This window comes from Artibeus jamaicensis, unplaced genomic scaffold, assembly GCF_021234435.1.
Source record: "Artibeus jamaicensis isolate MK-2021 breed Jamaican fruit bat unplaced genomic scaffold, CSHL_Jam_final contig_415, whole genome shotgun sequence".
Taxonomy (NCBI): Eukaryota; Metazoa; Chordata; class Mammalia; order Chiroptera; family Phyllostomidae; genus Artibeus; species Artibeus jamaicensis.
The window spans coordinates 29,092,871-29,110,359 of record NW_026521823.1 but is presented as its reverse complement, the minus strand read 5'-3'; positions in this window follow the sequence as shown (position 1 = coordinate 29,110,359).

The following is a 17,489-nucleotide window of genomic DNA, read 5'->3' as shown; positions in this document are numbered from 1 at the left end:
GTTCATCGAACAGTATAAACAAACATTTTTACCAAAATTATTTTTGTTGTTTTGTTTAAACATATTTATTTTTTATAGTCTGATAAATCAAGGCAGAGACATTTGAAATTTCAAATAAAACACTGCAAAGAGGATAGAAAATTCAAATAAAATATCTGCAGTTTTAATAGTTAAATGTTAGTAAGTCACTTTTATTAAGTCTAATCAGTCAGTTGGTGAAGTCTTACATGGTTGCAAAGTATATCTGTAACTGAAATCAACTAGTCATTTGCAATCACTTGGTGTATGAAGGAGAAAAAAGAAGGAGAGAAGAATGCACAATTTTTCTCCATAGTCTTGCAGGAACTAATTTCTTTCATTTAGATAATCACTTGGTTCCTAGGCAGTAGTTAACTTAGCATGAGGTCCAGGTCACAATTACCATGATCATTTCTGTTTTCCATAATTACATTTTGAGTACCCAACATATAAAATTCCTAATCAATTCAATTTTCTATGAGCAAAATAAAGAAAATGAAAATGTGCTGAAGAACCATGATTCCTAAGCTAAATAATAAATTCGAATAAATAAAGAGTTTTCTTTAATTGTTTTGGTAGTAACACTAACCAAGTTCCTCGAATTTTAGCAAAGATGTATTGTAAGAGAGGATCAGAAGAAAACTTAGAAATGTCTATAGAGTATGGTTTCAACTATATAAATCAATATTTGATTAACAGGATCACTAAAATAAAACTAATTCTAAGTGATCAATGTTCAAATCAATACTTGTTTGATATTTTAAGAGTAAGTATTTTGGTTAAATTCCAAGATTAAAGTGATAAGGAGTAAATTTATATTCTGGTGTGTTTAAATTATCTCTTTTTCTGTATATTTCTCTATCCAGATAGCTGTGTATTGAGAGTAATTAATGACTCATTCTATTTTATTTTTTGTAGATTTTATTTATTTTTAGAGATAGGGGAAGGGAGAAAGACAGAAAAGCTTTGGTGTGTGAGAGAAACATTCATCTTTTGTATCTGATACACGCCCCCTACTGGGGACCTGGCTGGCAGCCCAGGCATGTGTCCTGACCAGGAATGGAACCTGTGACCTTTCAATTTGAGAGATGATGACCAACCCTCTGAGCCACCACCAGTCAGGGTTACCAGTCAGGGTTTTCCAATGTGCATTACCTTTACAGTTTCTCCTTGATACTCTCTGCATATTAATCAAATAAGACACGACCCATTCAATTATTTGATTATCTAAGAAAGTACATAAAATCTGACCACTATTTTAAAAGGTCAACCACAGCTAGCCAATTTCTAACAAGGATTACTGTCAATTGTCAAGAAATGACAAATAAAATATTCTTGTTACTTTACCCCACAACTAGCTCACCTCCCAGCTGACTGTGAAGACCTGTATATTTTTAACAGGAAGAGGAATAAAATATACCTTACATTGCATTATCATGCTGCTGTGTAAAATGTATTGATTTTTATCAATGATTATTTCCAGTGAATACCATAACTTCAAAATGATGGGTATTAAAATAAAACCTGAAATTTTCAAGCAAACCAACATAAAATTTGCAATCTAAGTGACCGTCCCTTAAATTGTCACATAGGTCTTCACACACACAACTTTGTGATTTTTCACAAATGCAGCTATTCCTTTTTGTCAGCAAAATCTGCTGAAACTGTGTTTTCATAGGCATAAAATTCTGCTTCATATTAGGCTGAAAACGTTCATATAAAATTCTGATTCACATGATAGGAACAATATAATTTCATAGTATAATTAAATAATTAGAAATTCCTTCACCATTCAGCTCAGTTTTCAATACAGGTAGCCTTATGAATGACTTTGCTAAGTCATTACAGAACAAGGATGTCCAGATGAAGTTAATGTTCCCTCACTATAAACGTCCAAAGCCATGGCCATTTCTTAAGGACTGATGAGGCAAAGCCTGTTTGAATAAATGCTTCATAATGTAGCCTTTATTTAAAAATTAAATTAATGTTTTAAAAAGCCATTCAAAGACATACTGTACTTTTTAGATTGAGATGTTATTAGTCTAAACAGAAAAAAATCATGCAAGTTGTTCATAGTGTGTTTTTAAAAAGTGTCTGAATTGCTTGATTGGAATCTATATATAGCTGCATAATATATTTTTGCTATGCCTTTTGACAATGACAATGACAATGTATTTTTAAGGATATACTTTCTTAAACACATCATTTACTTTACCTGGTCGCCAATGATATTTTCAAAAAAAAAACTCAGCATTTCAAATACTAAATAAAAGTACTAGCAAATTTTAATTCAACATGCATATATTCTTATATATTTCTGTAATTACTAAATTAGATTAAATGCAAATTTGTGAATTGGTTAAACAATAAAAGTAAATTTACAACAGGGTTATTTTAAAACATTAAAACACAGCATTTAAAACTTTTAAAACACACTGGAAAGAAGGAGATCCTATCCTTCACAATAGCATAGATGGAACTGGAGAGCATTGTGCTAAATGAAGTAAGCCAGGCCATGAAAAACAAATACCATATGATCTCACCTTTACTAGAACCTAATCAACAAAACAAACAAACAAGCAAAATATAACCAGAGACGTTGAAATAAAGAACAAAGTGACAGTAACCAGGGGGCGGGGGAGGGAGTTATCAGGGTAAAGAAGGGGAAGGGTCGTCAAAGAACATAAAGGACCCATGGACAAAGCCAAATGGGGGAAGGATTGAGAGTGGGAGCTGGGGAGGGTGATGGCAGGAAAATGCAGACACAACTGTATATGAGCAAAAATTTGAAGAAAGTTAAAAAAAACATCGCCATCCATAATCCATTTTTGAAGTTGATTTTTTGAATACAAAAAACTATAAAAATATACTTTCATAACTGTCAACAAAGATAATTAAATAACAATGCCTTTTATGTATTTTATTATACTGTGTGAGTGTTACAAAAAACAAATATTACAATGCTTAAAATAATTTAAAAATCTGTGTTACCAGGAAATGTAATTACAGGTTAACTTTTGCCTTCTCCAAATGTAAAGACACAAGGGATTTCTCCAATTCTAAAAAAGTAACTGGGTCTTTCCCAGTCTGCAGAAGAATCCAAGGTCGGGTTGGGTGAACATGGAGGAGTGGAGATGAAGGTCTTGTAGACGAATATTCGGCCCAGGGAGGAGAGTCTGAGCAGCAGCTCCAGGCAGTAGAGAGGGAAACGAGACTTCCAAAGGCAGCCCATTTTAGACCAATTGGTAGTTTCCACAATTTATTTCCTTTTAATACTGTTTCTCCTGCCACTGTTCTTTACTCCTAATCAAGTTTTCTTTTCACCAAAGCCACCAGATAGAGTTACTACCACTCGGTATCTCCCCTATTTAAACAAATCCACGGTCAGTCTGTCTATATATCTATCTATCCATCTCCCTCCCTCCCTACCTACCTACCTACTGTTTGTAGTGTGAGGAAAAACAGAGATAGGGTTAAATGTTTACCTTTTCTTCTTCAACTACCAGCCTTTTTTTAATAGACAGAATAGTAAAAAACAAAACAAAAAAACACACATTCACATACACACTAAGTTCTAAATACATGGACTAAAATCAAACAAAAAATAAACAGACGAATGAAAACCACTTACATGTCACAAGAAAATTTCATAGAAATATCACAGAAACAAGGCCCTGAGCTTTGCAGTCATCCATGGGACCCTTTCCAGGAAGCACGAATGAAGAAGGGGAGTGGGCACTACTGGAAAGTTCCAGGCACTCAGAGGCCTAGGGCTGGTGAAAACCAGGGGGGAAAGAGCTCCCTTCTCTAATTCTGTCTCTTTACTCTTTTTGTTCTTGTTAAGTCCATTTTACCATGAATGGCTCCACCTGGTACCCGCACAAGGCGTCTGTGAGTATGTAGGAGGTGAAAAAAAAGAGTCGTAGGCTGCATTTTTCTTAGAAAGAAGCATGAGGAAAACAGGAAATCTAATTGCTGAAGTAGGAGAAACACCGAACTGTGGTGACTCTTCTTCGGTGGATAATTCAAAGTAAAATTTTTGAGTGGCTCAGATTATTGAAGTTGTCAGGGGACATAGCTCCCCGTTTAGTGTGGTTTTAAAGATCAATTATATACAAATCAATAGGTATTTTAAATTCAAACCTAACTAATTAAAAGGAGGTTAGGGGAAGCACAGGATAGGACCATGGGAAGAACACAATAAATTTTTTCATAAGATACAATGCAAGTTTCACTTATACATGATGTATATCATATTATTTCCCTGAGTATTAATTTAGAATTCAAGAGTAATCAAGCAATAGAATGAAATAAAAATCAAATTTTCCAATTTTTAAACTTTTAGTTTTTCACAAAGACAAGCGCATAAATAGAATAAAATAAAAAATTAAATTCACGGTCCCCCAAAATGATTTTTTCATTTTCCTTAAGGACTTTCAGATCATCATTTAAATCTTGTAATAAAATGAAGTCTACATTAAGCAAAATATCAAGAAAAAGGAAAACTAAAATAGTTTATAGCAAGTGGGGCACTGGAATGCAAAAACAGAAAAAAGGAGACCTATAATTTATATACTGAATCATCATTCATGTGAAGTATAAAGTAATGATCTATATACAAATAAAGATCTAGAATTATGCAATAAGAATTATTCAAGATATTTAATAATGTAAGTACTTCTCTTTTTAATAAGTAACAGAAAAACTGAGAAATATGCATATAACCACTCCAAGAAAGATTGTCAAAACTAATCCAGCTGTGACATACCAGAAATGTATCAAACTAGGTAAAACAAAAGGAAGAAGAAGAATAATTCACAGTACAAGGTAAATCTTTCACGATTTTGATTTTTGAGTCTTTATCTCAATTATATGACAGCTAGTTACACATTATTTGTGAAAAGGATAAAAAAGATTTAAAAGATCTCTGCTTAAGGGCAGACGTGCATTGACTATATCTACTCGTTGAAAAATCTTATAAATTTTCTCTGGACCAAAACTATTGTTTGAAATAATGGTATACTTGACAATGAAATCTGAAGATAAGTAGATTTTGTGAACATCTTGTTTAGCATCCCTTATATCACACAATGAACATATATGCAGTTAACAAGGAACAGACTACTGCAACATTTGTGAGCACTGCTCTGTGTTGAGAACATGACCAATGAAGATTTTATCTCCTGAATCTTGGCATTATTATCTGTGGGTGACTGATGGGATAACAGGATTGCAGAAAGATTGTGTTGCCCGTTCCTTCAAATGTTCAACATGTTCTTGTGTGTGTGCAGCTTAAATGAAAATGTTCATGATGTTTTACAAAATATAGAAGAAAAAGGAAACAGAAACTGAATGGATCAAGCACCTTGCTGTAAAACTTGTGCAAGAGAAATAGACATACACATATCACAACCTAAAAAAAATGCTGAAAGTAAACATTGTTTTCTTCTTGTATTTGCAGACACAGAAGATAAGTTTATTGCACCAATTTAAAATTGATGATCATGCAAATTGTTCTATTATTTTATCCATTGGAATGTTTTAACATATTTTAACGATACTGATGGTCTTTAAATATTGAATATAAGGATAACCTATCATTTTATATTACTTAGATATTATCTTATATAAAATATATTGAATGTACAGTTTGAATTTTCTTTTTAAAAACCCAAGTTTAAAACCAAAGAGCATTTTTGTGTGTTAGGTTACACATAAACAGAAATTGTCCTGTTTACTTAAGAAAGACTTACAGAATCATATTACTATTGAAAAGTTACCAGTATGCTTTTACTTGATGATCTGTTTAAATTAAAATCAAAAGGGAAATTTAAAAAATAGTCATTTATTTGAACATAATTTTCACAAAACTGCTTTATATTTGTGGTGGTAGAAATAAACGATTCCATTTTACTAGTAAACAAATTATAACTGAATAGTATAGAGTCAAAATATATTTCACTCAAGCCTGTAATTTATTAAACATACATTGTTGCTATGTAAGACAATTAACAGAAAAATATGTATATTTTCTTTGAAAATTTTTTTCAGTTCTGGATTAGCATCAAATTTTGTTGCATGTGTGGAAAAAAACTATTGTTAAGTGCAGTTTGTTTTTTCCATTTAAAATACCACATATATATGAGGCAAATGCAATTTAAATCAAAGTACTTTTTATTTATTTACTTATTTATTTATTTATTTTTAGAGAGAGAGGAAGAGAAGGAGAAAGAGAGGGAGAGAAACACTAATGTGTGGTTGCCTCTTACATGGCCCCCATTGGGGACCTGGCCTGCAACCCAGGCATGTGCCATAACCGGTAAATCAAAGTACTTTAAAAAAAATTGACTCAATAGAAATAATTCGAGTTGGTGATTAAAATACCTTTTATGATTAAGTCTCATCCATACATCCAATTTTTCCCCCAAGATGGCAAATATAAATCACAAAAAGACAAATGATCTCTTTTCTTAGGTGGCTACATTTTCAACATGATTGGCAAAATGGGCCACCAATGAAATGAGTCAGCTGATTTTCAGAGTTTCTGTCCTTGGGGCTGAGTTTGGTTTCCTGTAACACTTCTCCTGCTACCTGTTGTCACAGAACCTGGGCATGTGGCAAAGTAATAACTCTGAAATCATTTTGATCTCCAAGGCATCTTTATCCTGACACCACTGTCAAGAAGCACAATGTCATGAACTAATTCACGCTTCAGAAAGAATGACTTGGCAGCAACATGATTGTAACTTTCTTAGTTGAATGAATGATTAAAAAGAAAGCCATAATAGACAACCAGTCTGTAAGGGAGGCATGATTTATCTCCTTCACAGTTTTTCTAGGTTAAGACCAACCAGATTCAGCCAATTCCTAATGTGAGTAACTAGAGAACACAAACATTTTTCAAAACTCAAAGTAATGTAAATCAACCATGTGAAGAATAATAGCAATGTAGAGCATTTCACTGAATTAAAGTTGTCAACATCTAAACAATATTAATGATCACTTAAAAAGATTTGTGCCTTCCATTTATAGACAGTTGCTGTATCCTTACACTTGTATGTCCATATTCATAGTACCTATAAATCTTGTGCAGCAAGAGTTCCAGACGGTAATATCTATGTAGGGTTTGAACTACAGAATGACCCTGAGGTGAAAACCTAGCAGCAGCAATTACAACTTATCCATTTTAAGAAAATCGGCGCCAATGGAATTTCTGCCCTGACACAGATAACATATCAATTGTTCCATCTCTTGGTGAGTGAGGCACCATCTGCATGCAGAATCTGACTCATGAGATACCCACTGTTGGAAAACACTTCAAAAAAGCAAACTACTTCCTGTGGCAAAGCCAAGTACTTCCTGTGGCCCTTCAAATCATCTTCCCCACAAGGTGGAATGAGGAAAAAGATCACCTATTTTGTAGAAGGCAGAGATGCTGGTAACAGGAAAGACCAGGTCAACAGGCTTATTAGAAAGATGCACTAATGTAGCTACCATGGTTATTTTAGAAATGTGATCAAATAATAAACAGTAACTGTTTAAAATTTAAAAATAAATAAAAAGTATATTAAAAAGAGTGAGTTTAAAATTATTTATCCCAAATCATAATGTAATTATCTTATTTACATAGTTATTTATTTACTACCTGAGTCCAATAATTCTTATATCTCAAATATAAATCCACTAGTGATGTTGCAAGTTTATTATATAGTGCTATTAAGAATTAGTATAAAATTATCCAACGTTCTAATGTGTACCATATTTACATATTTATTTATTTACTACCTGATGGATACTAAATTCAGAACTCCTTAAAAGTAACTGAAAGTTTACTATTTAAAAATTTCCTTAGTTTGATCATAACCACATCCTTACTTTGTTTTATTGTATTCCTTTTCCACTCACATGGCAAATTTCTTGTTTCACAGAAACATTTTCAAATGAAGAGAAATCTAACATATAAATACAATAAATTGGGGCAAAACTAAACCAAACATTATTTCTCCTACTGCAGTATTTACAAATTTGTCATAGTTGTGGTGCATGGTATGCATAGTTGTCTAGTCTCTTTTCTATTTTTGTTATTTTGAAATGATCATTTAAAGGAGTCATCACATATGGGAGTTATTGGCATTAGTTAAAATAAGTGTATACAAAGAGTATGTGAAATTATATACTATTAATTGAGTCACCATGCAACACACCTAGAGACTAGATTTAAGTTAAAATTTGGTTCATAATTTTCTAATTATTTTTGAATAAAAATCACTTATTATCTTTAAACTATGCTTGCCTTTATTCTCTGGCATTGTAGGTAATGTTACCTATATTCATACCACATATAATAGACTACATTTTAATGTATTTATAAATATTTACAGATAGAAATTTAAGGAGAAAATTGAAATAAAATAACTGCACATTGCTTAACTTTAATACAAATGTTCAATTCTGCCAATTGTTATGTGGCTGTAAATTTCAAATGACTTTACAAAAACACACGTTTTATATATATATATGTATATATATATAATGTTTTATCAGTATGATGGACTTACATTTTCTCAATAAATTGTCTAAAGGTATTGTTATCTTTTTTTCAATTCAACAAAAATGTCATTTAAACTATTAAGACAGTAATTAAATCACAGATGTGATACCCCCATTCCCCTTAAAAAGTAAACAGAAATCTGCATGTCAGTATTGCTTCTAGAATTACAGTTCAAATGTTTAGAGATTCAAAATTATTAAAAATGATTCATTATTTCTCTTCAAAGCATGCACTATGTTCTAGCATATGATAAAATGGCTCTAACATTCAACATATATAACAGGTTTCACATTTTTGATTGATGAAATTATTTAAAAACAACTGAACTGAATTTTTAGTTTAAATGTCATTTGAATGTGCACGTAGATAAATTTATTTATGAATCAGTTAATGTATATGTTTGTTTAAAATAAAAATGGTAATTTTGTTTTTCTATAATAAATGGCAATTCAAATAAAGTGATTTTAAATGAATATTAATAACAGAAATCTGATTTACTATTAATAAATAAGAGAAAATAGTGGAGGAAGACTTTTTTCCTAACTACAAAAATGTATTTTCATTTTATTTATTCTAAATATTTTCTAAGAGTGTTTTTTAATTTTGCTTATCATAACACATAACAATAGTACTCATAATATAAAAAACAGCATCATATTTGTCATCAAATCTCTATTAAAATATTTTGATAATATTGATATATCTTTTAAAAGTTATTTACTATATTTGGTGGCTATGAAAACATATTATTTTACAAAGCACAGTATCAACATATCTTAATATTTTAATATTACATGTTTAATATTAATTGGTTCTTATTTTAGAAATAAAATTAAGGGTTTGTAAAAGATAAATGGCTAAATATTTAAAATTCAAAAAGTTATGTAGTTATAATCCAATATTCTTTAGTGGGCTAAAACAGCAACTGAACAGAATTTTGAAATATAAGAATATTATATATAATGTTGAGGAATTAAAACATGTGGCTACCATGTCCAACAGCTTTACATTCTCAACCTGTAAACTTTCCAAAATAACTGAAGTGACAATAAGAAGTAACATTCATCCTCTGGGTTTTCACCAAGCTTAAAATGAAGTAAGTTTGCATGGAGAGAAAGAATTTATATTTTGGTATCAAAACAGCTTCATGACTTCTTAAATTGTTTTGTTTTGGGTTCATAAGAGATAAAAATGCCTAAATGACAATTAATGAACATAAATGCTTAGAAAAATATGCCATTATGTTTTCAAAAAATACTCTATCCGATAGTCATGGCACCTTATGACTAAATGCACTGGTCTTTTGAAATATTAAAACTCCCCCACTGAAATAAAAATGACTCAGCCCCAGAGAAAAATGTGTCCTGCTATAGGAAACTGCCCTGAGGAATGAACTAATCCTTCTGGATTACTTTTTCCCTGGAGGTAACATTCTCATTAAAACGGTGAACTGATTTTCTCAAACTCAGGGGAAAGCACACAGTGCCCAGAAAAGCTTTCTAAATAGATAAACACCTCACCAGACTTAAAACACCAGGAGCACATCTGTGAAATGTCTGAAAATTTCACCACTATCTTGAGTAAGACAGGCTCTGAACAGTAATGTTGGAGCAAAACAGCAATCTTTGCTTTCCTCAATTATTTAAAAAAAACTTCACAAATTGTACCAACAAAACAAAATTAATCATTAAAATTTAGAATGGGGATGAGTTTCATGTCTAAGGGCTGGAGTTTTTTCTTTTTACTTTTTTTTTCTGAAAAAATATATAAGTGAACTAAAATTTGACACAAGAGCTATTTAGCCTTGGTTGGTGTGACTCAGTGGATTGAACACCAGCCTGCAAAACAAAGGGTCGCCTGTTTGATTCCCAGTCAGGACACATGCCTGGGTTGTGGGCCAGGTCCCCAGTAGGGGGCACATGAAAGGCAACCACACATTGTCTCCCTCCTTTCCCCTCTGTCTAAAATTAAATGAATAAAATATTTTAAAAAACTAAAGGTATTTACAACTATTTCCTGTATTTATTAGAAATATATTTTAAATTCACTAGTGGCATCCTGGTGGTTTTCAAATATGAATTCGCATGCCAAGGTACTAAAGAGTCACCTAATATTCGTACTGATTTTCTCGACTTCTTTAAAGTTCATGTCAAGGTAAATGGTGTGATAGACAAAGAAATTTATAATTTACACTGAACTCACCATAGTCGGTAGACATTTATAAATGTGTATTTGGTAACTTATTAGAGTAGTGTCTACTGAGTCCAAGAAATGGTTCTGGGATCTGATGATAAGTCACTATCCTAAATATCTCTTTTGCTTTTTATGCCTTTGTTTAAATAAAATTTGCCAGGATTATTAGAGAGAAAAATTACAATAAAAATAATTCTGAATTAATTCTCTGCTGCACTGAACAGAAACATATTTATATAGAACATAAATATTGTGAGATGATACTAATCAGACCTTTCTATTAGGTATGAATGCCAGCCTTCTAGAATTCCAATGCTTTTCAAGACATTAGTTCAGTGTACTTGAGTTTGTTTGCTTCTTAATAGGGAAGGTGATGATTTAATTATTAGGCTTACAGTGGTTTTGTCATTGCTGCCATTTAAAATTCTGAACATTAGAAGTCTCTGTTTATAACAATCAAAGAAGATTCATTTAAGAATTAGACAGGGGGATTCAGATTGTCATTGAGAGTAGAAAATAGCTGTTGTAATAATATCTGAAAATATGAAGACAGAAATAATTTCATTATTGAATTAATGACCCAATTTATACCACTAGATAAAAGAAATTAGAAACTACTTACATTATTAACAATGTATAGATGAGCAATTGCTAAATTTAGAATATTAAAATGATAAGTGCTACATCACATATGTAGTCCACCTTTTGTAATTAACTCTGAAATTAAATAAGTCAAACATTCCTTAAATATTATATAGTAGGTTGCTGATACATCTTTGTAGAATTTTATTATTATATCATACAAAACGAGTATGCCCAAGACTGTCTGAATTAAAAGCAGAATAATGAAAATTACCTCATACATAATTTCCAAGCATGTTACAAGTAAACAAAAATTACCATTAATTTAGAAATAGCACTCAATTTTTTGAGAAATAAACTTTGATCATATATTTTTGGAATATACTGAAAGCTCAATGTAATCATTTCAAAGGATAAGAAAGGAAGTCAACACAACTACACTAAATTCTTCCCTTTTTATAGAAATTGTGTTTTTAAATTTACTGTGAAGTAAGTATCTGTAAATGACCAATCAATTTTGTAAACAACTTACTGGAGAAGTTGAAAAATACATTTTAAACTATGGTATGCTTTCACAGGTATACAACTTAAATAACAGTAATTAGTCACCAATATTGTTAATTTTAGAATTACAATTGACATATGCCCAGTGCAGAAAATTAGAACCTTAATTATTTAAGCTGTTCACTTGATTATGCATTATATTCATTTTTAAAATTAAAACTAAGGCAGACACGAAGAAAACTGCCCAAGTATGCATCACCTGTAATGAAAAAAGGAACATAATTTGGAAGTTTAGAATCATCCTCTGTCTTGTTGTAATTGGCTACCATTTGTAATAAAAATAGAGCCAATAATATACAACTATTGTTTTATTATATGTTCATTTTATTGCTGAATCAAATCACCAATGAAATTAAAAATCTAACTGATAGTATATTTATATAGCAAAGCTCATTCACATTTTGTTAGAAAATAATGAAGATGAATTCCAAGATTCTTTTAGAAAATGTCAGTATTTATTCTCAAAAAATAAAAAAAATATCTTTAAAAGAAAACAAAGAGATTTGGACAATTTACTAATCTCTTACTTTCTCTAGATATATATCAATTTATGGTTTATCTCTAGTAGAGTTGGCAATACTAAAGAATATCTTTCATCAAATTATAATTTTGGTTTGTTCTTATACATTAAAAAAATGTCTTTGCAATTCTGTTTCCGCCTTTTTAAAAATTTGGTCTTAATTTTATTGGATCAGATTTTCCAAGTTACATCTCCTGGCCTGGAAGGAATCCTTGTGATATTTGATGTTTGACACAGTTTCACTGAATTGACCTTTCACACTGTTTTCAAGTATATCCTCAGTCAGACATTTGGGGAAAAGCTTCGGTTGTTATCTGTGATTGTAATTTTCCCTCTGTAATAGCATACTTTTTAAGTTACTATTGCAGACCCCTTGGGTTGTCCAGGCCTGTGGGAGGCAGGTCAGTTTATACAGTCTGCTCTGGGAGACGAGTCACTGTAAATCCTAACTCTTACGTTTCCATTTCAAAGAGAAGTCATTTTAAGCAGTTTCCTTTGGTTGTAAAATCACCCATTCTTGTTTTTTTTCCCCCGGTATACTCACTTTATTTACAGTGTAAACCTACAAAGAATGTGCTACTTCAAACACTATATATCAAGTGTGGAGAAACTGTGAGTTCCTAAACAGCGTCTGAAAATCCATGATTCTGATACATACATTTTACTATTGGAGGAACAAATTTTATTTAAACATGGTTGAACATGCAAATGCCCTCATGGTTCAGCAGATAATATTATATGAAGCTGCTAGGCTAACACAATATGGAGGGTGCTTATTCAGCCTAAAGGCCTTCAAATTCAAATTTATGTTTTTAAAGAAAATAAAATTGTTCTGATCAAATAAAACAGGTTTTTCAGAACTTACCCATGGATCCCCACTTCATGAGCATTGCTGTAGTGTTCAGAAGCACACAGTAGAGGTATTCTGTAAGCTCTGTGAGCTACCCAATCAAAATGTCTAATTTTGGGTACATTAACATTCAAATAAATTTTCACCTTTATATTTAGATGCTTGTATTAAAGATGATTATTGAGTGATAAGTCCATAGTGACAACTTCTTATCCACATTATCACACTCACATGAAGTCATGCTTACAAAATAGTTGGATTGTTGGACTAGGAATTATGTGAAATAATCGTATTTTTAATTTAATACTATAAATATACCAACTCCTTCTTTTCAGTTTTTTTGGGGGAGGAAAATCGCTGAAGTTGCAAGAATCAAACATAATAGAGACCATTTTCAAAGTTTAAAATTAGGCATGGAGCTTTTAAATGAAAGTGCAAGCCGAAGCTATAATAATAATAGTACAACAAAGTGACTTAAGCAAATCCAATGCAAAAAAAAAAAAGAAGGCTGAATTCATTGTTAACGTAAATTACAAAAGATTTTTCAAGCCATATGAAATTAGCCATTTCATGAATATATAGTTTTATGCAAAGACCTTTCATAAATGATTTTCAGTATATACACCTTTGTTAACTTTTGAGAAAATATTTAAAATTAAGAATATGAGTGATCAATATCTGCCTTTCACCCTTCTTCATATTAATATTTCCAATGAGATATCTAATTCCCATATAAGACATGGGGTATTTAATCATATATACCCAGGAACAAAAGTGCCATTGTATTTGAACAACAATTAAAATAAAATAAAAAGAAAAACAGAGTGCCATTGTATGGATTGAATGAGTTGAAAGGATAATATGGTGAATAATTTTTAATGTTCTCCAACATGTGTGAACAATCTGAGGATCTGAATGCTCACATTTGTAAACACCTTTTTAAATATACTAATCACCAGCTTAAAAATGTGGGGATAATTACACAATTGAGTGAACTGTTTCAGTGAAATAAAATTTAATTTACAATTTAAAAAGTGCTACTTCCTAACTGTTTATTTTAATATTTGCTACCTCATTGTCCAACAGAAAAGAAAAACATGAAGAAAAATATTGTGTGTGTTTGTATATTTTAAGGAGATTTTAGCAAGGGCACAGTTAAGTAATATAAAGAAAAAACATGTACAGTAAACTTCACACACCTGGGAGTGAAGATAAAGTAGATGTTAAAACTCGAGATTGAAATAAATTTAATAGCTGTAAATTTCCCATTACTATTAGGACTTTTGCAATCGGAACACCATTTTGACTCTGGGCTTATATGCAGCAACGAAATATATTATTGTAATGTTAAAAAGCATGAGTTTGTACAGGTAAGTTATGTAGATATATCATTACAAGTAAAACATTCATCAATCAAGTAGTTATTTCTATATATACATTTTATATTTAATATGTAAGTGTTTAGTTGACATTGGCCTGAGGAACCTCTCATAAACAGAGCATGCTGGTCACAGTCTCTGTCACAGCATCAGACAAATGACTCAGCCACTGAGGGGACACGGGGTTATGGTGCCCCTTCTACTTTTATTTAAACAGACATGGACCTAATTACAAACTGCATTTATACACAAATTTGGGGCTTCGTATCCAATATTGTTTTGTTTTTAATGAACCATACCAGATTATTTTTAAAAATGTGTTATTTGTAAACGGTAAAAATTATTACTGGTGGTAGAAAAGAAGTTTAAGAAAATCTGCATATTCCAGAATATTGAAAAGTAACCAAATTTTGCTACTTGCATATGTGTGATTCAATAATGCAGTTATACAATAAAATTTGAATTTGGTATATTTCATGATATTATTACACACACTTTTTTGTATTTTTGCAATATTATTTAAAATGCAATGATCTGCAAAGAAGTTTGTCAGAATTTGACTAAAATATTAATGAGCCTTCAATTCAATAAAGCCACAATTTCATTTCTGCATTTTAAAATTTAAAATAATCATTGAGAACATTGTTTTTTAATCCAGCAGTTTAGAAACATATGCAATTTTGTTTATTTCATAGTGGACATATACAATATTTTTTCATATTCACTGATAATGATACCTAATTAAGAAAAAAATCTTTGGAAGATTTCCATTCAATATATCACTAGCAATATTACTTTTCTTCTGTAGAATCAATTTTCTAATACCTAGTAAAAATGTACCTGATATACTTAAATTATGCAATATAGCATTACATTTTTATTTTAACTCTATAGAAAATGAGAAAGTCAAATAATTTCATATTTGCATTACATCCACTTTCTGTGAAGTATTTAAGTTTTGATCTCCAAAAAATTAACCAGAAAAAATTTAAATCACTCTTAAGCTTATTTACAGATAAATATTGTTGTTTTAAAAATTGGGTACAAAATGTATTCATTTTATAATACTGGCACAATTACCATGAAAAATATTTGACTTGTGTCTCATAAGACAGAGAGCCTGCCATAAACCAAGGGAGAAAATGGTATATTGTTGTCACAATCAAACATTATACTGCATAAAATTCCTTTCTTTACCCACTCTAACAGGCCTAAACCACAGAACATGAAATTATAATTTAAAATAATTGTAAAAATGAAATATAAAGAAATGAGTTGAACAATAAGCATTCAATGCTCTCATTGACAATACATGTTTTTGTATGCCACACACATGCAACATACAGTGAGGGAAATACACATGAATATTTATAGAAAGGTGTTTAATTAAATTAAATCAAATCAATGGTACAATGCAGTTCTCAAATGCTATATTAACTGTACAAGTTTCCAAATATAGATGCCAGATAATTATTTTTGTGTGCATGACTAATGGCCATCAACTAATTTTATCATCATATATTTGTATTTGGAAAAAAGTAGAGAACTTAAAGGGTTTAAGGAACATTATCCATGAGCTAAATAGTTAATTTAGTAAGGTTAATTACTACTATGACAACACTGTATTCCCTTTGAAATAATTAATTAAATGTTCCTTTGTTCTAGCAGTTAAAGTAGCTCTTTTGTTGTTTTTTAGTTCCTCTTTCTCAGCATAAAATTTATTCTTAAAATTAATTTTACCAAATATTGTGCCATCCTGGAAAATATTTTAATTTGGAGCCATCTGAAAAGTGCAAATGCGTATTTTCAAGTTATTGGGAGCATATTGGTAGTCTGTTTTATCTTCCTTCATTTGGAGCTGTGTGACTTTGAAAACCATCTATGGAGCTCTTGAAACTAAGCAACCATTTTTTACATTTCAAACAAGAACTGAACAATTCTCACTCTTCCCTTGCCCTACTGAAAAGTAATGAAGAGAAAGGATAAGAAGAGGGAAGGAGGGAGGGATGAGGGAGGTAGAAGGGAAAAGTGAGCAAAAAAAGTAAATTACACATCTAATTCACTAATTTGCTAATGTCATAACTTAGCAGCAAGACCAGAATTAATGCTGTAGGGCAAGACATTGGTGTATTAGATGAAGGCCTCCAGTTCTAACCTTTCCACCTTATGTGTAGCTATTTCCATCATACGAGAGTTTAACTTTCCTGTTGCTGTTGAGGGAACAGTGGTGGTACTGGCTTGGATATCCAGGACATTCACCAAAATTTTCCACTTAACATGTTTAAAGGTGATAATCTTACCTTAGAAAAATATGTTTCAAGTATGATATTATGCTAAACTTGATTAATGCATAACTTCAGTCAATAGTTTAGCTGCAAATTATTTTGACTATTACCATATAAATTACTTGCATTTCTACAGAACATATTTAATTCCTCCGAAATAATTTATGTATTTACACTATAATCACACAAAGGTAAAAAGAAGATTTTTATTAAATCTACCTAGAAATTATTTGTAGGAGATTATGCGACATATCAAGTAGAACAAGCACAAAGAATAAGCTTAGTTTGTATCCAAATTTCAATTGATGCCTGAAATATTACATAGTGTTCTTCTCCAAAAGTCTATGGAGAGAGTATGCAGGCCCTCTTCATCCAATCAGATACCACTGATCTACCCAATTTAATTACTGATCCAGGAAACAACCTAAAAAACAAAATCAAATATTCAAAAACACACAATTTATGTTCTATTGTCTATATTACTGTATTGGCAGGAGACCATGTCTAAGGAGAGAAACAATGCATTTTTTAATTCTATCCAAGTCTC